At 45.3% G+C, this 17,500-nt stretch overlaps 39 non-coding genes and 32 pseudogenes across 39 annotated transcripts; all 71 read right to left on the bottom strand.

Annotated features, from left to right (window-relative positions):
- Positions 1–89: 89 nt before the first annotated feature.
- On the bottom strand, positions 90–208 carry LOC125796994 (5S ribosomal RNA; annotated as a pseudogene).
- Positions 209–318: 110 nt separating this feature from the next.
- LOC125796959 (5S ribosomal RNA) lies at positions 319–437 on the bottom strand (annotated as a pseudogene).
- Positions 438–547: 110 nt separating this feature from the next.
- LOC125796949 (5S ribosomal RNA) lies at positions 548–666 on the bottom strand. Its single transcript, XR_007435855.1, has one exon. It is a non-coding gene; the product is annotated as a 5S ribosomal RNA (ribosomal RNA).
- A 110-nt stretch (positions 667–776) lies between these two features.
- LOC125796967 (5S ribosomal RNA) lies at positions 777–895 on the bottom strand (annotated as a pseudogene).
- A 110-nt stretch (positions 896–1,005) lies between these two features.
- On the bottom strand, positions 1,006–1,124 carry LOC125797320 (5S ribosomal RNA). The gene has a single exon (XR_007436165.1). It is a non-coding gene; the product is annotated as a 5S ribosomal RNA (ribosomal RNA).
- Positions 1,125–1,234: 110 nt separating this feature from the next.
- LOC125797023 (5S ribosomal RNA) lies at positions 1,235–1,353 on the bottom strand (annotated as a pseudogene).
- Positions 1,354–1,462: 109 nt separating this feature from the next.
- Positions 1,463–1,581, bottom strand: LOC125796894 (5S ribosomal RNA). The gene has a single exon (XR_007435800.1). It is a non-coding gene; the product is annotated as a 5S ribosomal RNA (ribosomal RNA).
- Positions 1,582–1,690: 109 nt separating this feature from the next.
- Positions 1,691–1,809, bottom strand: LOC125796882 (5S ribosomal RNA). The gene has a single exon (XR_007435788.1). It is a non-coding gene; the product is annotated as a 5S ribosomal RNA (ribosomal RNA).
- Positions 1,810–1,919: 110 nt separating this feature from the next.
- Positions 1,920–2,038, bottom strand: LOC125796951 (5S ribosomal RNA). The gene has a single exon (XR_007435857.1). It is a non-coding gene; the product is annotated as a 5S ribosomal RNA (ribosomal RNA).
- A 109-nt stretch (positions 2,039–2,147) lies between these two features.
- Positions 2,148–2,266, bottom strand: LOC125796896 (5S ribosomal RNA). Its single transcript, XR_007435802.1, has one exon. It is a non-coding gene; the product is annotated as a 5S ribosomal RNA (ribosomal RNA).
- Positions 2,267–2,376: 110 nt separating this feature from the next.
- Positions 2,377–2,495, bottom strand: LOC125796980 (5S ribosomal RNA; annotated as a pseudogene).
- A 110-nt stretch (positions 2,496–2,605) lies between these two features.
- Positions 2,606–2,724, bottom strand: LOC125796928 (5S ribosomal RNA). The gene has a single exon (XR_007435834.1). It is a non-coding gene; the product is annotated as a 5S ribosomal RNA (ribosomal RNA).
- Positions 2,725–2,834: 110 nt separating this feature from the next.
- On the bottom strand, positions 2,835–2,953 carry LOC125797460 (5S ribosomal RNA). The gene has a single exon (XR_007436305.1). It is a non-coding gene; the product is annotated as a 5S ribosomal RNA (ribosomal RNA).
- Positions 2,954–3,062: 109 nt separating this feature from the next.
- LOC125797012 (5S ribosomal RNA) lies at positions 3,063–3,181 on the bottom strand (annotated as a pseudogene).
- Positions 3,182–3,291: 110 nt separating this feature from the next.
- LOC125797016 (5S ribosomal RNA) lies at positions 3,292–3,410 on the bottom strand (annotated as a pseudogene).
- Positions 3,411–3,520: 110 nt separating this feature from the next.
- Positions 3,521–3,639, bottom strand: LOC125797025 (5S ribosomal RNA; annotated as a pseudogene).
- Positions 3,640–3,749: 110 nt separating this feature from the next.
- On the bottom strand, positions 3,750–3,868 carry LOC125797033 (5S ribosomal RNA; annotated as a pseudogene).
- Positions 3,869–3,978: 110 nt separating this feature from the next.
- LOC125797008 (5S ribosomal RNA) lies at positions 3,979–4,097 on the bottom strand (annotated as a pseudogene).
- A 109-nt stretch (positions 4,098–4,206) lies between these two features.
- LOC125796881 (5S ribosomal RNA) lies at positions 4,207–4,325 on the bottom strand. Its single transcript, XR_007435787.1, has one exon. It is a non-coding gene; the product is annotated as a 5S ribosomal RNA (ribosomal RNA).
- Positions 4,326–4,435: 110 nt separating this feature from the next.
- Positions 4,436–4,554, bottom strand: LOC125796950 (5S ribosomal RNA). Its single transcript, XR_007435856.1, has one exon. It is a non-coding gene; the product is annotated as a 5S ribosomal RNA (ribosomal RNA).
- A 109-nt stretch (positions 4,555–4,663) lies between these two features.
- Positions 4,664–4,782, bottom strand: LOC125796895 (5S ribosomal RNA). Its single transcript, XR_007435801.1, has one exon. It is a non-coding gene; the product is annotated as a 5S ribosomal RNA (ribosomal RNA).
- A 110-nt stretch (positions 4,783–4,892) lies between these two features.
- Positions 4,893–5,011, bottom strand: LOC125796979 (5S ribosomal RNA; annotated as a pseudogene).
- Positions 5,012–5,121: 110 nt separating this feature from the next.
- On the bottom strand, positions 5,122–5,240 carry LOC125796927 (5S ribosomal RNA). Its single transcript, XR_007435833.1, has one exon. It is a non-coding gene; the product is annotated as a 5S ribosomal RNA (ribosomal RNA).
- A 110-nt stretch (positions 5,241–5,350) lies between these two features.
- Positions 5,351–5,469, bottom strand: LOC125797459 (5S ribosomal RNA). The gene has a single exon (XR_007436304.1). It is a non-coding gene; the product is annotated as a 5S ribosomal RNA (ribosomal RNA).
- Positions 5,470–5,578: 109 nt separating this feature from the next.
- LOC125797011 (5S ribosomal RNA) lies at positions 5,579–5,697 on the bottom strand (annotated as a pseudogene).
- Positions 5,698–5,807: 110 nt separating this feature from the next.
- Positions 5,808–5,926, bottom strand: LOC125797014 (5S ribosomal RNA; annotated as a pseudogene).
- Positions 5,927–6,036: 110 nt separating this feature from the next.
- LOC125797024 (5S ribosomal RNA) lies at positions 6,037–6,155 on the bottom strand (annotated as a pseudogene).
- A 110-nt stretch (positions 6,156–6,265) lies between these two features.
- On the bottom strand, positions 6,266–6,384 carry LOC125797031 (5S ribosomal RNA; annotated as a pseudogene).
- A 110-nt stretch (positions 6,385–6,494) lies between these two features.
- On the bottom strand, positions 6,495–6,613 carry LOC125797007 (5S ribosomal RNA; annotated as a pseudogene).
- A 110-nt stretch (positions 6,614–6,723) lies between these two features.
- On the bottom strand, positions 6,724–6,842 carry LOC125796919 (5S ribosomal RNA). The gene has a single exon (XR_007435824.1). It is a non-coding gene; the product is annotated as a 5S ribosomal RNA (ribosomal RNA).
- A 110-nt stretch (positions 6,843–6,952) lies between these two features.
- LOC125797498 (5S ribosomal RNA) lies at positions 6,953–7,071 on the bottom strand. Its single transcript, XR_007436343.1, has one exon. It is a non-coding gene; the product is annotated as a 5S ribosomal RNA (ribosomal RNA).
- A 110-nt stretch (positions 7,072–7,181) lies between these two features.
- On the bottom strand, positions 7,182–7,290 carry LOC125797041 (5S ribosomal RNA; annotated as a pseudogene).
- Positions 7,291–7,400: 110 nt separating this feature from the next.
- LOC125796966 (5S ribosomal RNA) lies at positions 7,401–7,519 on the bottom strand (annotated as a pseudogene).
- A 1,275-nt stretch (positions 7,520–8,794) lies between these two features.
- On the bottom strand, positions 8,795–8,913 carry LOC125797363 (5S ribosomal RNA). The gene has a single exon (XR_007436208.1). It is a non-coding gene; the product is annotated as a 5S ribosomal RNA (ribosomal RNA).
- Positions 8,914–9,022: 109 nt separating this feature from the next.
- On the bottom strand, positions 9,023–9,141 carry LOC125796971 (5S ribosomal RNA; annotated as a pseudogene).
- A 109-nt stretch (positions 9,142–9,250) lies between these two features.
- On the bottom strand, positions 9,251–9,369 carry LOC125796884 (5S ribosomal RNA). The gene has a single exon (XR_007435790.1). It is a non-coding gene; the product is annotated as a 5S ribosomal RNA (ribosomal RNA).
- Positions 9,370–9,479: 110 nt separating this feature from the next.
- On the bottom strand, positions 9,480–9,598 carry LOC125796995 (5S ribosomal RNA; annotated as a pseudogene).
- Positions 9,599–9,708: 110 nt separating this feature from the next.
- On the bottom strand, positions 9,709–9,827 carry LOC125796944 (5S ribosomal RNA). The gene has a single exon (XR_007435850.1). It is a non-coding gene; the product is annotated as a 5S ribosomal RNA (ribosomal RNA).
- Positions 9,828–10,090: 263 nt separating this feature from the next.
- Positions 10,091–10,209, bottom strand: LOC125796869 (5S ribosomal RNA). The gene has a single exon (XR_007435775.1). It is a non-coding gene; the product is annotated as a 5S ribosomal RNA (ribosomal RNA).
- Positions 10,210–10,319: 110 nt separating this feature from the next.
- On the bottom strand, positions 10,320–10,438 carry LOC125797501 (5S ribosomal RNA). The gene has a single exon (XR_007436346.1). It is a non-coding gene; the product is annotated as a 5S ribosomal RNA (ribosomal RNA).
- A 110-nt stretch (positions 10,439–10,548) lies between these two features.
- Positions 10,549–10,667, bottom strand: LOC125796997 (5S ribosomal RNA; annotated as a pseudogene).
- Positions 10,668–10,777: 110 nt separating this feature from the next.
- On the bottom strand, positions 10,778–10,896 carry LOC125797323 (5S ribosomal RNA). Its single transcript, XR_007436168.1, has one exon. It is a non-coding gene; the product is annotated as a 5S ribosomal RNA (ribosomal RNA).
- A 109-nt stretch (positions 10,897–11,005) lies between these two features.
- Positions 11,006–11,124, bottom strand: LOC125796946 (5S ribosomal RNA). Its single transcript, XR_007435852.1, has one exon. It is a non-coding gene; the product is annotated as a 5S ribosomal RNA (ribosomal RNA).
- Positions 11,125–11,234: 110 nt separating this feature from the next.
- Positions 11,235–11,353, bottom strand: LOC125797358 (5S ribosomal RNA). Its single transcript, XR_007436203.1, has one exon. It is a non-coding gene; the product is annotated as a 5S ribosomal RNA (ribosomal RNA).
- Positions 11,354–11,438: 85 nt separating this feature from the next.
- On the bottom strand, positions 11,439–11,557 carry LOC125796918 (5S ribosomal RNA). The gene has a single exon (XR_007435823.1). It is a non-coding gene; the product is annotated as a 5S ribosomal RNA (ribosomal RNA).
- A 111-nt stretch (positions 11,558–11,668) lies between these two features.
- On the bottom strand, positions 11,669–11,787 carry LOC125796964 (5S ribosomal RNA; annotated as a pseudogene).
- A 109-nt stretch (positions 11,788–11,896) lies between these two features.
- Positions 11,897–12,015, bottom strand: LOC125796893 (5S ribosomal RNA). The gene has a single exon (XR_007435799.1). It is a non-coding gene; the product is annotated as a 5S ribosomal RNA (ribosomal RNA).
- A 110-nt stretch (positions 12,016–12,125) lies between these two features.
- On the bottom strand, positions 12,126–12,244 carry LOC125797001 (5S ribosomal RNA; annotated as a pseudogene).
- A 110-nt stretch (positions 12,245–12,354) lies between these two features.
- On the bottom strand, positions 12,355–12,473 carry LOC125797268 (5S ribosomal RNA). The gene has a single exon (XR_007436113.1). It is a non-coding gene; the product is annotated as a 5S ribosomal RNA (ribosomal RNA).
- A 111-nt stretch (positions 12,474–12,584) lies between these two features.
- LOC125796974 (5S ribosomal RNA) lies at positions 12,585–12,703 on the bottom strand (annotated as a pseudogene).
- Positions 12,704–12,812: 109 nt separating this feature from the next.
- Positions 12,813–12,931, bottom strand: LOC125797351 (5S ribosomal RNA). Its single transcript, XR_007436196.1, has one exon. It is a non-coding gene; the product is annotated as a 5S ribosomal RNA (ribosomal RNA).
- A 110-nt stretch (positions 12,932–13,041) lies between these two features.
- Positions 13,042–13,160, bottom strand: LOC125796986 (5S ribosomal RNA; annotated as a pseudogene).
- Positions 13,161–13,270: 110 nt separating this feature from the next.
- On the bottom strand, positions 13,271–13,389 carry LOC125797186 (5S ribosomal RNA). The gene has a single exon (XR_007436022.1). It is a non-coding gene; the product is annotated as a 5S ribosomal RNA (ribosomal RNA).
- Positions 13,390–13,498: 109 nt separating this feature from the next.
- Positions 13,499–13,617, bottom strand: LOC125796892 (5S ribosomal RNA). Its single transcript, XR_007435798.1, has one exon. It is a non-coding gene; the product is annotated as a 5S ribosomal RNA (ribosomal RNA).
- Positions 13,618–13,727: 110 nt separating this feature from the next.
- LOC125797000 (5S ribosomal RNA) lies at positions 13,728–13,846 on the bottom strand (annotated as a pseudogene).
- A 110-nt stretch (positions 13,847–13,956) lies between these two features.
- On the bottom strand, positions 13,957–14,075 carry LOC125797267 (5S ribosomal RNA). Its single transcript, XR_007436112.1, has one exon. It is a non-coding gene; the product is annotated as a 5S ribosomal RNA (ribosomal RNA).
- A 111-nt stretch (positions 14,076–14,186) lies between these two features.
- Positions 14,187–14,305, bottom strand: LOC125796960 (5S ribosomal RNA; annotated as a pseudogene).
- Positions 14,306–14,414: 109 nt separating this feature from the next.
- Positions 14,415–14,533, bottom strand: LOC125796867 (5S ribosomal RNA). Its single transcript, XR_007435773.1, has one exon. It is a non-coding gene; the product is annotated as a 5S ribosomal RNA (ribosomal RNA).
- A 110-nt stretch (positions 14,534–14,643) lies between these two features.
- Positions 14,644–14,762, bottom strand: LOC125796985 (5S ribosomal RNA; annotated as a pseudogene).
- A 110-nt stretch (positions 14,763–14,872) lies between these two features.
- Positions 14,873–14,991, bottom strand: LOC125797175 (5S ribosomal RNA). The gene has a single exon (XR_007436008.1). It is a non-coding gene; the product is annotated as a 5S ribosomal RNA (ribosomal RNA).
- Positions 14,992–15,101: 110 nt separating this feature from the next.
- On the bottom strand, positions 15,102–15,220 carry LOC125797312 (5S ribosomal RNA). Its single transcript, XR_007436157.1, has one exon. It is a non-coding gene; the product is annotated as a 5S ribosomal RNA (ribosomal RNA).
- A 109-nt stretch (positions 15,221–15,329) lies between these two features.
- Positions 15,330–15,448, bottom strand: LOC125797030 (5S ribosomal RNA; annotated as a pseudogene).
- A 110-nt stretch (positions 15,449–15,558) lies between these two features.
- LOC125797040 (5S ribosomal RNA) lies at positions 15,559–15,667 on the bottom strand (annotated as a pseudogene).
- A 109-nt stretch (positions 15,668–15,776) lies between these two features.
- On the bottom strand, positions 15,777–15,895 carry LOC125797447 (5S ribosomal RNA). The gene has a single exon (XR_007436292.1). It is a non-coding gene; the product is annotated as a 5S ribosomal RNA (ribosomal RNA).
- A 111-nt stretch (positions 15,896–16,006) lies between these two features.
- On the bottom strand, positions 16,007–16,125 carry LOC125797512 (5S ribosomal RNA). Its single transcript, XR_007436357.1, has one exon. It is a non-coding gene; the product is annotated as a 5S ribosomal RNA (ribosomal RNA).
- A 110-nt stretch (positions 16,126–16,235) lies between these two features.
- Positions 16,236–16,354, bottom strand: LOC125796968 (5S ribosomal RNA; annotated as a pseudogene).
- Positions 16,355–16,463: 109 nt separating this feature from the next.
- Positions 16,464–16,582, bottom strand: LOC125797164 (5S ribosomal RNA). Its single transcript, XR_007435995.1, has one exon. It is a non-coding gene; the product is annotated as a 5S ribosomal RNA (ribosomal RNA).
- A 109-nt stretch (positions 16,583–16,691) lies between these two features.
- LOC125797052 (5S ribosomal RNA) lies at positions 16,692–16,810 on the bottom strand. Its single transcript, XR_007435877.1, has one exon. It is a non-coding gene; the product is annotated as a 5S ribosomal RNA (ribosomal RNA).
- A 110-nt stretch (positions 16,811–16,920) lies between these two features.
- LOC125797503 (5S ribosomal RNA) lies at positions 16,921–17,039 on the bottom strand. Its single transcript, XR_007436348.1, has one exon. It is a non-coding gene; the product is annotated as a 5S ribosomal RNA (ribosomal RNA).
- Positions 17,040–17,148: 109 nt separating this feature from the next.
- On the bottom strand, positions 17,149–17,267 carry LOC125797468 (5S ribosomal RNA). Its single transcript, XR_007436313.1, has one exon. It is a non-coding gene; the product is annotated as a 5S ribosomal RNA (ribosomal RNA).
- Positions 17,268–17,377: 110 nt separating this feature from the next.
- Positions 17,378–17,496, bottom strand: LOC125796990 (5S ribosomal RNA; annotated as a pseudogene).
- Between the last annotated feature and the right edge of the window lie 4 nt (positions 17,497–17,500).

Below are 17,500 nucleotides of genomic sequence, written 5' to 3'. Positions count from 1 at the left end.
ACTACTTATGCAACTTCATCTATGTCGGGTTTCAGATAACAAACTAGTAATGTATAACAAGACCATGGTAATAGAAGCAAGAGGGGAAAAGCTTAAAGCACCTGGTATTCCCAGGTGGTCTTCCATCCAAGTGCTAACCAGGGCAAACCCTGCTTAGCTTCCGAGATCAGACGAGATCGAGCGTTTTCAGGGTTGTGTGACCGTAAGCGATTGCAGAACTCTCATCAAGACTACTTATGAGACTTCATCTATGTTCGGTTTCAAATAACACACTAGTAACGTATAACAAGACCATGGTCATAAAAGCTAGAGGGGAAAAGCTTACAGCACCTGGTATTCCCAGGTGGTCTCCCATCCAAGTACTATCCAGGCCAAACCCTGCTTAGCTAACGAGATCAGACGAGATCGGGCGTTCTCAGGGTAGTGTGACCTTAAGCGATTGCTGACCTCTCATCAAGACTACTTATGCGACTTCATCTATGTTGGGTTTCAGATAATACACTAGTAATGTATAACAAGACCATGGTTATAGAAGCAAGAGGGGAAAAGCTTACAGCACCTGGTATTCCCAGGTGGTCTCCCATCCAAGAACTAACCAGGCCAAACCCTGCTTAGCTTCCGAGATCAGACGAGATCGGGCGTTCTCAGGGTTGTGTGACCTTAAGGGATTGCAGATCTATCATCAAGACTACTTATGCGACGTCATCTATGTTGGGTTTTAGATTACACTCTAGTAATGTATATCAAGAACATGGTCATAGAAGCAAGAGGGGAAAAGCTTACAGCACCTGGTATTCCCAGGTGGTCTCCCATCCAAGTACTAACCAGACCAAACCCCGCTTAGCTTCCGAGATCAGACGAGATCGGGCGTTCTAAGGGTAGTGTGTCCGTAACCGATTGCAGAACTGTCATCAAGACTACTTATGCGACTTCATCTATGTTGGGTTTCAGATAATACACTAGTAATGTATAACAAGACCATGGTCATAGAAGCAAGAGGGGAAAAGCTTACAGCACCTGGTATTCCCAGGTGGTCTCCCATCCAAGTACTAACCAGGCCAAACCCTGCTTAGCTTCCGAGATCAGACGAGATCGGGCGTTCTCAGGGCAGTGTGACCGTAAACTATTGCAGAGCTCTCATCAAGACTACTTATGCAACTTCATCTATGTTTGGTTTCAGATAACAAACTAGTAATGTATAACAAGACCATGGTAATAGAAGCAAGAGGGGAAAAGCTTACAGCACCTGGTATTCCCAGGTGGTCTTCCATCCAAGTACTAACCAGGGCAAAGCCTGCTTAGTTTCCGAGATCAGACGAGATCGGGCGTTCTCAGGGTAGTGTGACTGTATGCGATTGCAACACTCTCATCAAGACTATTTATGCGACTTCATCTATGTTGGGTTTCAGATAACACTCTAGTAACGTATAACAAGACCATGGTCATAAATCAAGAGGGGAAGAGCTTACAGCACCTGGTATTCCCAGGTGGTTTCCCATCCAAATACTAAGCAGGCCAAACCCTGCTTAGCTTCCGAGATCAGACGAGATCGGGCGTTCTCAGGGTAGTGTGACCGTAAGCGATTGCTGACCTCTCATCAAGACTACTTATGCGACTTCATCTATGTTGGGTTTCAGATAATACACTAGTAACGTACAACAAGACCATGGTCATGAATCAAGAGGGGAAAAGCTTACAGCACCTAGTATTCCCAGGTGGTCTCCCATCCAAGTACTAACCAGGCCAAACCCCGCTTAGCTTCCGATATCAGACGAGATCGGGCGTTCTCAGGGTAGTGTGACCGTAAGCGATTGCAAAACTGTCATCAAGACTACTTATGCGACTTCATCTATGTTGGGTTTCAGATAATACACTAGTAATGTATAACAAGACCATGGTCACAGAAGCAAGAGGGGGAAAGCTTACAGCACCTGGTATTCCCAGGTGGTCTCCCATCCAAGTACTAACCAGGCCGAACCCTGCTTAGCTTCCAAGATCAGACGAGATCGGGCGTTCTCAGCGTAGTGTGACTGTATGCGATTGCAACGCTCTCATCAAGACTATTTATGCGACTTCATCTATGTTGGGTTTCAGATAACACTCTAGTAACGTATAACAAGACCATGGTCATAAATCAAGAGGGGAAAAGCTTACAGCACCTGGTATTCCCAGGTGGTCTCCCATCCAAGTACTAACCAGGCCAAACCCTGCATAGCTTCCGAGATCAGACGAGATCGGGCGTTCTGAGGGTAGTGTGACCGTAAGCGATTGCTGACCTCTCATCAAGACTACTTATGCGACTTCATCTATGTTGGGTTTCAGACAATACACTAGTAATGTATAACAAGACCATGGTCACAGAAGCCAGAGGGGAAAAGCTTACAGCACCTGGTATTCCCAGGTGGTCTCCCATCCAAGTACTAACCAGGCCAAACCCTGCTTAGCTTCCGAGATCAGACGAGTTAGGGCGTTCTCAGGGTAGTGTGACCTTAAGCGATTGCAGAACTCTCATCAAGACTACTTATGAGACTTCATCTATGTTCGGTTTCAAATAACACACTAGTAACGTATAACAAGACCATGGTCATAGAAGCAAGAGGGGAAAAGCTTACAGCACCTGGTATTCCCAGGTGGTCTCCCATCCAAGTACTAACCAGACCAAACCCCGCTTAGCTTCCGAGATCAGACGAGATCGGGCGTTCTAAGGGTAGTGTGACCGTAACCGATTGCAGAACTGTCATCAAGACTACTTATGCGACTTCATCTATGTTGGGTTTCAGATAATACACTAGTAATGTATAACAAGACCATGGTCATAGAAGCAAGAGGGGAAAAGCTTACAGCACCTGGTATTCCCAGGTGGTCTCCCATCCAAGTACTAACCAGGCCAAACCCTGCTTAGCTTCCGAGATCAGACGAGATCGGGCGTTCTCGGGGCAGTGTGACCGTAAACTATTGCAGAGCTCTCATCAAGACTACTTATGCAACTTCATCTATGTTTGGTTCAGATAACAAACTAGTAATGTATAACAAGACCATGGTAATAGAAGCAAGAGGGGAAAAGCTTACAGCACCTGGTATTCCCAGGTGGTCTTCCATCCAAGTACTAACCAGGGCAAACCCTGCTTAGTTTCCGAGATCAGACGAGATCGGGCGTTCTCAGGGTAGTGTGACTGTATGTGATTGCAACACTCTCATCAAGACTATTTATGCGACTTCATCTATGTTGGGTTTCAGATAACACTCTAGTAACGTATAACAAGACCATGGTAATGGAAGCAAGAGGGGAAAAGCTTACAGCACCTGGTATTCCCAGGTGGTCTCTCATCCAAGTACTATACAGGCCAAACCCTGCTTAGCTTCCGAGATCAGACGAGATCGGGCGTTCTCATGGTAGTGTGACCTCAAGCGATTGCTGACCTCTCATCAAGATTACTTATGCGACTTCATCTATGTTGGGTTTCAGGTAATACACTAGTAATGTATAACAAGACCATGGTCATAGAAGAAAGAGGGGAAAAGCTTACAGCACCTGGTATTCCCAGGTGGTCTCTCATCCAAGTACTAACCAGGCCAAACCCTGCTTAGCTTCCGAGATCTGACGAGATTGGGCGTTCTCAGGGTTGTGTGACATTAAGGGATTGCAGAATTCTCATCAAGACTACTTATGCGACTTCATCTATGTTGGGTTTCAAACAACACACTAGTAATGTATAACAAGACCATGGTCATAGAAGCAACAGGGGAAAAGCTTATAGCACCTGATACTACCAGGTGGTCTCCCATCCAAATACTAACCAGGCCAAACCCTGCTTAGCTTCCGAGACCAGAAGAGATCAGGGGTTCTCAGGGCAGTGTGACCAGAAGCTACTGCAAAGCTCTCATCAAGACTACTTATGCAACTTCATCTATGTTTGGTTTCAGATAACAAACTAGTAATGTATAACAAGACCATGGTCATAGAAGCAACAGGGGAAAAGCTTACAGCACCTGGTATTCCCAGGTGGTCTCCCATCCAACTACTAACCAGGGCAAACCCTGCTTAGTTTTGGAGATCAGACGAGATCAAGCGTTCTCAGGGTAGTGTGACCGTAAGCGATTGCTGACCTCTCATCAAGACTACTTATGCGACTTCATCTATGTTGGGTTTCAGATAATACACTAGTAACGTACAACAAGACCATGGTCATGAATCAAGAGGGGAAAAGCTTACAGCACCTAGTATTCCCAGGTGGTCTCCCATCCAAGTACTAACCAGGCCAAACCCCGCTTAGCTTCCGATATCAGACGAGATCGGGCGTTCTCAGGGTAGTGTGACCGTAAGCGATTGCAAAACTGTCATCAAGACTACTTATGCGACTTCATCTATGTTGGGTTTCAGATAATACACTAGTAATGTATAACAAGACCATGGTCACAGAAGCAAGAGGGGGAAAGCTTACAGCACCTGGTATTCCCAGGTGGTCTCCCATCCAAGTACTAACCAGGCCGAACCCTGCTTAGCTTCCAAGATCAGACGAGATCGGGCGTTCTCAGCGTAGTGTGACTGTATGCGATTGCAACGCTCTCATCAAGACTATTTATGCGACTTCATCTATGTTGGGTTTCAGATAACACTCTAGTAACGTATAACAAGACCATGGTCATAAATCAAGAGGGGAAAAGCTTACAGCACCTGGTATTCCCAGGTGGTCTCCCATCCAAGTACTAACCAGGCCAAACCCTGCATAGCTTCCGAGATCAGACGAGATCGGGCGTTCTGAGGGTAGTGTGACCGTAAGCGATTGCTGACCTCTCATCAAGACTACTTATGCGACTTCATCTATGTTGGGTTTCAGACAATACACTAGTAATGTATAACAAGACCATGGTCACAGAAGCCAGAGGGGAAAAGCTTACAGCACCTGGTATTCCCAGGTGGTCTCCCATCCAAGTACTAACCAGGCCAAACCCTGCTTAGCTTCCGAGATCAGACGAGTTAGGGCGTTCTCAGGGTAGTGTGACCTTAAGCGATTGCAGAACTCTCATCAAGACTACTTATGAGACTTCATCTATGTTCGGTTTCAAATAACACACTAGTAACGTATAACAAGACCATGGTCATAGAAGCAAGAGGGGAAAAGCTTACAGCACCTGGTATTCCCAGGTGGTCTCCCATCCAAGTACTAACCAGACCAAACCCCGCTTAGCTTCCGAGATCAGACGAGATCGGGCGTTCTAAGGGTAGTGTGACCGTAACCGATTGCAGAACTGTCATCAAGACTACTTATGCGACTTCATCTATGTTGGGTTTCAGATAATACACTAGTAATGTATAACAAGACCATGGTCATAGAAGCAAGAGGGGAAAAGCTTACAGCACCTGGTATTCCCAGGTGGTCTCCCATCCAAGTACTAACCAGGCCAAACCCTGCTTAGCTTCCGAGATCAGACGAGATCGGGCGTTCTCGGGGCAGTGTGACCGTAAACTATTGCAGAGCTCTCATCAAGACTACTTATGCAACTTCATCTATGTTTGGTTCAGATAACAAACTAGTAATGTATAACAAGACCATGGTAATAGAAGCAAGAGGGGAAAAGCTTACAGCACCTGGTATTCCCAGGTGGTCTTCCATCCAAGTACTAACCAGGGCAAACCCTGCTTAGTTTCCGAGATCAGACGAGATCGGGCGTTCTCAGGGTAGTGTGACTGTATGTGATTGCAACACTCTCATCAAGACTATTTATGCGACTTCATCTATGTTGGGTTTCAGATAACACTCTAGTAACGTATAACAAGACCATGGTAATGGAAGCAAGAGGGGAAAAGCTTACAGCACCTGGTATTCCCAGGTGGTCTCTCATCCAAGTACTATACAGGCCAAACCCTGCTTAGCTTCCGAGATCAGACGAGATCGGGCGTTCTCATGGTAGTGTGACCTCAAGCGATTGCTGACCTCTCATCAAGATTACTTATGCGACTTCATCTATGTTGGGTTTCAGGTAATACACTAGTAATGTATAACAAGACCATGGTCATAGAAGAAAGAGGGGAAAAGCTTACAGCACCTGGTATTCCCAGGTGGTCTCTCATCCAAGTACTAACCAGGCCAAACCCTGCTTAGCTTCCGAGATCTGACGAGATTGGGCGTTCTCAGGGTTGTGTGACATTAAGGGATTGCAGAATTCTCATCAAGACTACTTATGCGACTTCATCTATGTTGGGTTTCAAACAACACACTAGTAATGTATAACAAGACCATGGTCATAGAAGCAACAGGGGAAAAGCTTATAGCACCTGATACTACCAGGTGGTCTCCCATCCAAATACTAACCAGGCCAAACCCTGCTTAGCTTCCGAGACCAGAAGAGATCAGGGGTTCTCAGGGCAGTGTGACCAGAAGCTACTGCAAAGCTCTCATCAAGACTACTTATGCAACTTCATCTATGTTTGGTTTCAGATAACAAACTAGTAATGTATAACAAGACCATGGTCATAGAAGCAACAGGGGAAAAGCTTACAGCACCTGGTATTCCCAGGTGGTCTCCCATCCAACTACTAACCAGGGCAAACCCTGCTTAGTTTTGGAGATCAGACGAGATCAAGCGTTCTCAGGGTAGTGTGACCGTAAGCGATTGCTGACCTCTCATCAAGACTACTTATGCGACTTCATCTATGTTGGGTTTCAGATAATACACTAGTAATGTATAACAAGACCATGGTCATAGAAGCAACAGGGGAAAAGCTTACAGCACCTGGTATTCCCAGGTGGTCTCCCATCCAAGTACTAACCAGGCCAAACCCTGCTAAGCTTCCGAGATCAGACGAGATCAAGCGTTCTCAGGGTAGTGTGACCGTAAGCGATTGCTGACCTCTCATCAAGACTACTTATGCGACTTCATCTATGTTGGGTTTCAGATAACACTCTAGTAACGTATAACAAGACCATGGTCATAGAAGCAAGAGGGGAAAAGCTTACAGCACCTGGTATTCCCAGGTGGTCTCCCATCCAAGTACTATCCAGGCCAAACCCTGCTTAGCTTCCGAGATCAGACGAGATCGGGCGTTCTCAGGGTTGTGTGACCTTAAGAGATCGCAGAGCTCTCATCAAGACTACTTATGCGACTTCATCTATGTTGGGTTTCAGATAATACACTAGTAATGTATAACAAGACCATGGTCATAGAAGCAAGAGGGGAAAAGCTTACAGCACCTGGTATTCCCAGATGGTCTCCCATTCAAGTACTAACCAGACCAAACCCTGCTTAGGTTCCGAGATCAGACGTTCTCAGGGTTGTGTGACCGTAAGCGATTACAGAACTCTCATCAGGACTACTTATGCGACTTCATCTATGTTCGGTTTCAAATAACACACTGGTAACGTATAACAAGACCATGGTCACAGAAGCAAAAGGGGAAAAGCTTACAGCACCTGGTATTCCCAGGTGGTCTCCCATCCAAATACTAACCAGGCCAAACCTTGCTTTGCTTCCGAGATCTGACGAGATCGGGCTTTCTCAGGGTAGTGTGACCGTAAGCGATTGCAGAACTGTCATCAAGACTACTTATGCGACTTCATCTATGTTGGGTTTCAGATAATACACTAGTAATGTATAACAAGACCATGGTCACAGAAGCAAGAGGGGAAAAGTTTACAGCACCTGGGGCCTCATGTACTAAGACTTGCGTGGACTTCCTACTAAAATGTTCCGTACGCTCAGACCTGAAAAGTTCCGTACGCACAAAAAAATACGGATTTATCAAACCGTGCGTAGACAGAATCCCACGTACTTTCTCTTAGTACATCACAATCAACTCGAAATTAAGCGCAAATGCACGAAAACAACACACCTGCCATGACTCCTCCCTCAATTACGCAGAGTATAAAGTTAGAATAATAATAATAATGATAAAAAAATTATAATAAAAATTATTATTATTATATTATTATTAATATGATATACGCGTTTAATGTTTTAAATTGTATTATTCTAAGAGGGATAATAAATGATTTCATTTAAATGCTTTAAATGAGTTGCTTACCAAGAAGCTACCCGTCACGCACTCAGCTTGTTTTCTTATCCTCTTATGCTCTTGGAAATCTAAAACGGCTTATAAGCCAGTCTCATCATCATGGGCCAAAAAAACATAATGGTCGTGGAAAATGCGCTCTCAATGAATTTTGCCATTAGCAATATTTTCCAATAATGCCAACGTTGCCAACTCCAACAACTTCAGCGCAAACTTTTATGCATGTTTATAGAATCTAGGCTAAGTGGAAACACTTTAAACGATTATTTATGTAAGCCAATGATATTGTCTGATTTATTAACTTTATTTTACCCAATAATGCTTTACTACAATGTGTGCATAAAGGATATCTTAATAGTTGTAATTTCAATGCATCGCCTCTAAGTGTCGCCAAATGACAAAACCACAATATATACGCAAAAAAAAAAGGCGTACGCCTGAAACAAAAGTTCCGTGGGGGAACGCACTTTCTCACGTTCAAGTTAAATTTAGTACATCTGACCGTGAGCGTGGAATATGGCGTACGCAATATTTTTGTGCGTACGCACCTTTAGTACATGAGGCCCCTGGTATTCCCAAGTGGTCTTCCATCCAAGTACTAACCAGGGCAAACCCTGCTTAGTTTCCGCGATCAGACGACATCGGGCGTTCTCAGGGTAGTGTGACCGTAAGCGATTGCAAAACTCTCATCAAGACTACTTATGCGACTTCATCTATGTTGGGTTTTAGATTACACACTAGTAATGTATATCAAGACCATAGTCATAGAAGCAAAAAGTGAAAAGCTTACAGCACCTGGTATTCCCAGGTGGTCTCCCATCCAAGTACTAACCAGGCCAAACCCTGCTTAGCTTCCGAGATCAGACGAGATCGGGCGTTCTCAGGGTAGAGTGACTGTAAGCGATTGCAGATTTATCATCAAGACTACTAATGCGACTTATATATGTTGGGTTTCAGATAACACACTAGTAATGTATAAAAAGACCATGGTAATAGAAGCAAGAGGGGAAAAGCTTACAGCACCTGGTATTCCCAGGTGGTCTCTCATCCAAGTACTAACCAGGCCAAACCCTGCTTAGCTTCCGAGATCAGATGAGATCAGGCGTTCTCAGGGTTGTGTGACCTTTAGAGATTGCAGAACTCTCATCAAGACTACTTATGCGACTTAATCTATGTTGGGTTTCAAACAACACACTAGTAATGTATAACAAGACCATAGTCATAGAAGCAAGGGGGAAAAGCTTACAGCACCTGGTATTCCCAGGTGGTCTCCCATCCAAGTACTAACCAGGCCAAACCCTGCTTAGCTTCCGAGATCAGACGAGAGCGGGCGTTCTCAGGGTAGTGTGACCGTAATCCAATGCAGAGCTCTCATCAAGACTACTTATGCAACTTCATCTATGTTTGGTTTCAGATAACAAACTAGTAATGTATAACAAGACCATGGTAATAGAAGCAAGAGGGGAAAAGCTTACAGTACCTCGTATTCCCAGGTGGTCTTCCATCCAAGTACTAACCAGGGCAAACCCTGCTTAGTTTCCGAGATCAGACGAGATCGGGAGTTCTCAGGGTAGTGTGACCGTAAGCGATTGCAAAACTCTCATCAAGACTACTTATGCGACTTCATCTATGTTGGGTTTTAGATTACACACTAGTAATGTATATCAAGACCATGGTCATAGAAGCAAGAGGGGAAAAGCTTACAGCACCTGGTATTCCCAGTTGGTCTCCCATCCAAGTACTAACCAAGCCAAACCCTGCTTAGCTTCCAAGATCAGACGAGATCAGGCGTTCTCAGGGTAGTGTGACTGTAAGCGATTGCAGAATTATCATCAAGACTACTAATGCGACTTATCTATGTTGGGTTTCAGATAACACACTAGTAATGTATAACAAGACCATAGTCATAGAAGCAAAAAGTGAAAAGCTTACAGCACCTGGTATTCCCAGGTGGTCTCCCATCCAAGTGCTAACCAGGCCAAACCCTGCTTAGCTTCTGAGATCAGACGAGATGTTGGGTTTCAGATGACACACTAGTAATGTATAACAAGACCATGGTCATAGAAGCAAAAAGTGAAAAGCTTACAGCACCTGGTATTCCCAGGTGCTCTCCCATCCAAGTACTAACCAGGCCAAACCCTGCTTAGCTTGCGAGATCAGACGAGATCGGGCGTTGTCAGGGTTGTGTGACCGTAAGCGATTGCAGAACTCTCATCAAGACTACTTATGAGACTTTATCTATGTTCGGTTTCAAATAACACACTAGTAACGTATAACAAGACCATGGTCATAGAACCAAGAGGGGAAAAGCTTACAGCACCTGGTATTCCCAGGTGGTCTCCCATCCAAGTACTATCCAGGCCAAACCCTGCTTAGCTTCCGAGATCAGACGAGATCGGGCGTTCTCAGGGTAGTGTGACCTTAAGCGATTGCTGAACTCTCATCAAGACTACTTATGCGACTTCATCTATGTTGGGTTTCAGATAATACACTAGTAATGTATAACAAGACCATGGTCATAGAAGCAAGAGGGGAAAAGCTTACAGCACCTGGTATTCCCAGGTGTTCTCCTATCCAAGTACTAACCAGGCCAAACCCCGCTTAGCTTCCGAGATCAGACGAGATCAGGCGTTCTCAGGGTAGTGTGACTGTATGCGATTGAAACACTCTCATCAAGACTATTTATGCGACTTCATCTATGTTGGGTTTCAATTAAGACACTAGTAATGTATAACAAGACCATGGTCATAGAAGCAAGAGGGGAAAAGCTTACAGCACCTGGTATTCCCAGGTGGTCTCCCATCCAAGAACTAACCAGGCCAAACCCTGCTTAGCTTCCGAGATCAGACGAGATCGGGCGTTCTCAGGGTAGTATGACCGTAAGCGATTGCAGACCTCTCATCAAGACTATTTATGCGACTTCATCTATGTTGGGTTTCAGATAACACTCTAGTAACGTATAACAAGACCATGGTCATAAATCAATAGGGGAAAAGCTTACTGCACGTGGTATTCCCAGGTGGTCTCCCATCCAAGTACTAACCAGGCCAAACCCCGCTTAGCTTCCGAGATCAGACGAGATCGGGCGTTCTCAGGGTAGTGTGACCGTAAGCAATTGCAAAACTGTCATCAAGACTACTTATGCGACTTCATCTATGTTGGGTTTCAGATAATACACTAGTAATGTATAACAAGACCATGGTCACAGAAGGAAGAGGGGAAAAGCTTACAGCACCTGGTATTCCCAGGTGGTCTCCCATCCAAGTACTAACCAGGCCAAACCCTGCTTAGCTTCCGAGATCAGATGAGATCGGGCGTTCTCAGGGTAGTGTGACCGTAAGCGGTTGCTGACCTCATCTATGTTGGGTTTCAGATAATACACTAGTAATGTATAACAAGACCATGGTCACAGAAGCAAGAGGGGAAAAGCTTACAGCAGCTGGTATTCCCAGGTGGTCTCCCATCCAAGTACTAACCAGGCCAAACCCTGCTTAGCTTCCGAGATCAGACGAGATCGGGCGTTCTCAGGGTAGTGTGACCGAAAGCGATTGCAAAACTCTCATCAAGACTACTTATGTGACTTCATCTATGTTTGGGTTTTAGATTACACACTAGTAATGTATAACAAGACCATGGTCACAGAAGCAAGAGGGGAAAAGCTTACAGCACCTGGTATTCCCAGGTGGTCTCCCATCCAAGTACTAACCAGGCCCAACCCTGCTTAGCTTCCAAGATCAGACGAGATCGGGCGTTCTCAGGGTAGCGTGACTTTACGCGATTGCAACACTCTCATCAAGACTATTTATGCGACTTCATCTATGTTGGGTTTCAGATAACACTCTAGTAACATATAACAAGACCATGGTCATAAATCAAGAGGGGAAAAGCTTACAGCCCCTGGTATTCCCAGGTGGTCTCCCATCCAAGTACTAACCAGGCCAAACCCTGCTTAGCTTCTGAGATCAGACGAGATCGGGCGTTCTCAGGGTAGTGTGACCATAAGCGATTGTAAAACTCTCATCAAGACTATTTATGTGACTTCATCTATGTTGGGTTTCAGATAAAACTCTAGTAACGTATAACAAGACCATGGTCACAGAAGCAAGAGGGGAAAAGCTTACAGCACCTGGTATTCCCAGGTGGTCTCCCATCCATGTACTAACCAAGCCAAACCCAGCTTAGCTTCCGAGATCAGACGAGATCATGCGTTCTCAGGGTAGTGTGACCATAAGCGATTGCAAAACTCTCATCAAGACTATTTATGTGACTTCATCTATGTTGGGTTTCAGACAACACTCTAGTAACGTATAACAAGACATTGGTCACAGAAGCAAGAGGGGAAAAGCTTACAGCACCTGGTATTCCCAGGTGGTCTCCCATCCAAGTACTAACCAGGCCAAACCCTGCTTAGCTTCCGAGATCAGACGAGATCGGGCGTTCTCAGGGTAGTGTGACTGTAAGCGATTGCAAAACTCTCATCAAGACTACTTATGCGACTTCATCTATGTTTGGGTTTTAGATAACACACTAGTAATGTATAACAGGACCATGGTCACAGAAGGAAGAGGGGAAAAGCTTACAGCACCTGGTATTCCCAGGTGGTCTCCCATCCAAGTACTAACCAGGCCCAACCCTGCTTAGCTTCCAAGATCAGACGAGATCGGGCATTCTCAGGGTAGCGTGACTTTATGCGATTGCAACACTCTCATCAAGACTATTTATGCGACTTCATCTATGTTGGGTTTCAGATAACACTCTAGTAACATATAACAAGACCATGGTCATAAATCAAGAGGGGAAAAGCTTACAACACCTGGTATTCCCAGGCGGTCTCCCATCCAAGTACTAACCAGGCCAAACCCTGCTTAGCTTCCGAGATCAGACGAGATCGGGCGTTCTCAGGGTAGTGTGACCGTAAGCGATTGCTGACCTCTCATCAAGACTACTTATGCGACCTTATCTATGTTGGGTTTCAGATAACAAACTAGTAATGTATAACAAGACCATGGTAATAGAAGCAAGAGGGGAAAAGCTTACAGCACCTGGTATTCCCAGGTGGTCTTCCATCCAAGCACTAACCAGGGCAAACCCTGCTTAGCCTCCGAGATCAGACGAGATCAGGCGTTCTCAGGGTTGTGTGACCGTAAGCCATTGCAGAACTGTCATCAAGACTACTTATGCGACTTCATCTATGTTGGGTTTCAATTAAGACACTAGTAATGTATAACAAGACCATGGTCATAGAAGCAAGAGGGGAAAAGCTTACAGCACCTGGTATTCCCAGGTGGTCTCCCATCCAAGTACTAACCAGGCCAAACCCTGCTTAGCTTCCGAGATCAGACGAGATCGGGCGTTCTCAGGGTAGTGTGACCGTAAGCGATTGCTGACCTCTCATCAAGACTACTTATGCGACTTCATCTATGTTGGGTTTCAGATAATACACTAGTAACATATAACAAGACCATGGTCATAAATCAAGAGGGGAAAAGCTTACAGCCCCTGGTATTCCCAGGTGGTCTCCCATCCAAGTACTAACCAGGCCAAACCCTGCTTAGCTTCTGAGATCAGACGAGATCGGGCGTTCTCAGGGTAGTGTGACCATAAGCGATTGTAAAACTCTCATCAAGACTATTTATGTGACTTCATCTATGTTGGGTTTCAGATAAAACTCTAGTAACGTATAACAAGACCATGGTCACAGAAGCAAGAGGGGAAAAGCTTACAGCACCTGGTATTCCCAGGTGGTCTCCCATCCATGTACTAACCAAGCCAAACCCAGCTTAGCTTCCGAGATCAGACGAGATCATGCGTTCTCAGGGTAGTGTGACCATAAGCGATTGCAAAACTCTCATCAAGACTATTTATGTGACTTCATCTATGTTGGGTTTCAGACAACACTCTAGTAACGTATAACAAGACATTGGTCACAGAAGCAAGAGGGGAAAAGCTTACAGCACCTGGTATTCCCAGGTGGTCTCCCATCCAAGTACTAACCAGGCCAAACCCTGCTTAGCTTCCGAGATCAGACGAGATCGGGCGTTCTCAGGGTAGTGTGACTGTAAGCGATTGCAAAACTCTCATCAAGACTACTTATGCGACTTCATCTATGTTTGGGTTTTAGATAAGACACTAGTAATGTATAACAGGACCATGGTCACAGAAGGAAGAGGGGAAAAGCTTACAGCACCTGGTATTCCCAGGTGGTCTCCCATCCAAGTACTAACCAGGCCCAACCCTGCTTAGCTTCCAAGATCAGACGAGATCGGGCGTTCTCAGGGTAGCGTGACTTTATGCGATTGCAACACTCTCATCAAGACTATTTATGCGACTTCATCTATGTTGGGTTTCAGATAACACTCTAGTAACATATAACAAGACCATGGTCATAAATCAAGAGGGGAAAAGCTTACAACACCTGGTATTCCCAGGCGGTCTCCCATCCAAGTACTAACCAGGCCAAACCCTGCTTAGCTTCCGAGATCAGACGAGATCGGGCGTTCTCAGGGTAGTGTGACCTTAAGCGATTGCTGACCTCTCATCAAGACTACTTATGCGACCTTATCTATGTTGGGTTTCAGATAACAAACTAGTAATGTATAACAAGACCATGGTAATAGAAGCAAGAGGGGAAAAGCTTACAGCACCTGGTATTCCCAGGTGGTCTTCCATCCAAGCACTAACCAGGGCAAACCCTGCTTAGCCTCCGAGATCAGACGAGATCAGGCGTTCTCAGGGTTGTGTGACCGTAAGCCATTGCAGAACTGTCATCAAGACTACTTATGCGACTTCATCTATGTTGGGTTTCAATTAAGACACTAGTAATGTATAACAAGACCATGGTCATAGAAGCAAGAGGGGAAAAGCTTACAGCACCTGGTATTCCCAGGTGGTCTCCCATCCAAGTACTAACCAGGCCAAACCCTGCTTAGCTTCCGAGATCAGACGAGATCGGGCGTTCTCAGGGTAGTGTGACCGTAAGCGATTGCTGACCTCTCATCAAGACTACTTATGCGACTTCATCTATGTTGGGTTTCAGATAATACACTAGTAATGTATAACAAGACCATGGTCACAGAAGCAAGAGGGGAAAAGCTTACAGCACCTGGTATTCCCAGGGGGTCTCCCATCCAAGTACTAACCAGGCCAAACCCCGCTTAGCTTCCGAGATCAGACGAGATCGGGCGTTCTCAGGGTAGTGTGACCGTAAGCAATTGCAAAACTGTCATCAAGACTACTTATGCGACTTCATCTATGTTGGGTTTCAGATAATACACTAGTAACGTATAACAAGACCATGGTCATAAATCAAGAGGGGAAAAGCTCACAGCACCTGGTATTCCCAGGTGGTCTCCCATCCAAGTACTAACCAGATCAAACCCCACTTAGCTTCCGAGATCAGACAAGATCGGGCGTTCTAAGGGTAGTGTGACCGTCACCGATTGCAGAACTGTCATCAAGAATACTTATGCGACTTCATCTATGTTGGGTTTCAGATAATACACTAGTAATGTATAACAACACCATGGTCATAGAAGTAAGAGGGGAAAAGCTTACAGCACCTGGTATTCCCAGGTGGTCTCCCATCCAAGTACTAACCAGGCCAAACGCTGCTTAGCTTCCAAGATCAGGCGTTCTCAGGGTAGTGTGACTGTATGCAATTGCAAAACTCTCATCATGACTATTTATGTGACTTCATCTATGTTGGGTTTCAGATAAAACTCTAGTAACGTATAACAAGACCATGGTCATAAATCAAGAGGGGAAAAGCTTACAGCACCTCGTATTCCCAGGTGGTCTCCCATCCAAGTACTAACCAGGCCAAACCCTGCTTAGCTTCCGAGATCAGACGAGATCGGGCGTTCTCAGGGTAGTGTGACCGTAAGCGAATGCAAAACTCTCATCAAGACTACTTATGCGACTTCATCTATGTTTGGGTTTTAGATTACACACTAGTAATGTATAACAAGACCATGGTCACAGAAGCAAGAGGTGAAAAGCTTACAGAACCTGGTATTCCCAGGTGGTCTCCCATCCAAGTACTAACCAGGCCAAACCCTGCTTAGCTTCCGAAATCAGACGAGATCGGGCGTTCTCAGGGTAGTGTGACCGTAAGCCCTTGCAGAGCTCTCATCAAGACTACTTATGCAACTTCATCTATGTTGGGTTTCAGATAACAAACTAGTAATGTATAACAAGACCATGGTAATAGAAGCAAGAGGGGAAAAGCTTAAAGCACCTGGTATTCCCAGGTGGTCTTCCATCCAAGTACAAACCAGGGCAAACCCCGCTTAGCTTCCGAGATCAGACGAGATCGAGCGTTTTCAGGGTAGTATGACCGTAAGCGATTGCAGAACTCTCATCAAGACTATTTATGCAACTTCATCTATGTTGGGTTTCAGACAACACTCTAGTAACGTATAACAAGACCATGGTCATAAATCAAGAGGGGAAAAGCTTACAGCACCTGGTATTCCCAGGTGGTCTCCCATCCAAGTACTAACCAGGCCAAACCCTGCTTAGCTTCCGAGATCAGACGAGATCGGGCGTTCTCAGGGTAGTGTGACCGTAAGCGATTGCAAAACTGTCATCAAGACTATTTATGCGACTTCATCTATGTTGGGTTTCAGATAACACTCTATTAACGTATAACAAGACCATGGTCATAAATCAAGAGGGGAAAAGCTTACAGCACCTGGTATTCCCAGGTGGTCACCCATCCAAGTACTAACCAGGCCAAACCCTGCTTAGCTTCCGAGATCTGACGAGATCGGGCGTTCTCAGGGTAGTGTGACCGTAAGCGGTTGCTGACCTCTCATCAAGACTACTTATGCGACTTCATCTATGTTGGGTTTCAGATAATACACTAGTAATGTATAACAAGACCATGGTTACAGAAGCAAGAGGGGAAAAGCTTACATCACCTGGTATTCCCAGGTGGTCTCCCATCCAAGTACTAACCAGGCCAAACCCTGCTTAGCTTCCGAGATCAGACGAGATCGGGCGTTCTCAGGGTAGTGTGACCATAAGCGATTGCAAAACTCTCATCAAGACTATTTATGTGACTTCATCTATGTTGGGTTTCAGACAACACTCTATTAACGTATAACAAGATCATGGTCATAAATCAAGAGGGGAAAAGCTTACAGCACCTGGTATTCCCAGGTGGTCACCCATCCAAGTACTAACCAGGCCAAACCCTGCTTAGTTTCCGAGATCTGACGAGATCGGGCGTTCTCAGGGTAGTGTGACCGCAAGCGGTTGCTGACCTCTCATCAAGACTACTTATGCGACTTCATCTATGTTGGGTTTCAGATGATACACTAGTAATGTATAACAAGACCATGGTCACAGAAGCAAGAGGGGAAAAGCTTACATCACCTGGTATTCCCAGGTGGTCTCCCATCCAAGTACTAACCAGGCCAAACCCTGCTTAGCTTCCGAGATCAGACGAGATCAGACATTCTCAGGGTAGTGTGACTGTATGCGATT

The sequence above is a fragment of the Astyanax mexicanus genome, unplaced genomic scaffold (genome assembly GCF_023375975.1).
Source record: "Astyanax mexicanus isolate ESR-SI-001 unplaced genomic scaffold, AstMex3_surface scaffold_47, whole genome shotgun sequence".
Lineage (NCBI taxonomy): Eukaryota > Metazoa > Chordata > Actinopteri > Characiformes > Acestrorhamphidae > Astyanax > Astyanax mexicanus.
This window is presented reverse-complemented; position numbering and strand designations above follow the sequence as displayed.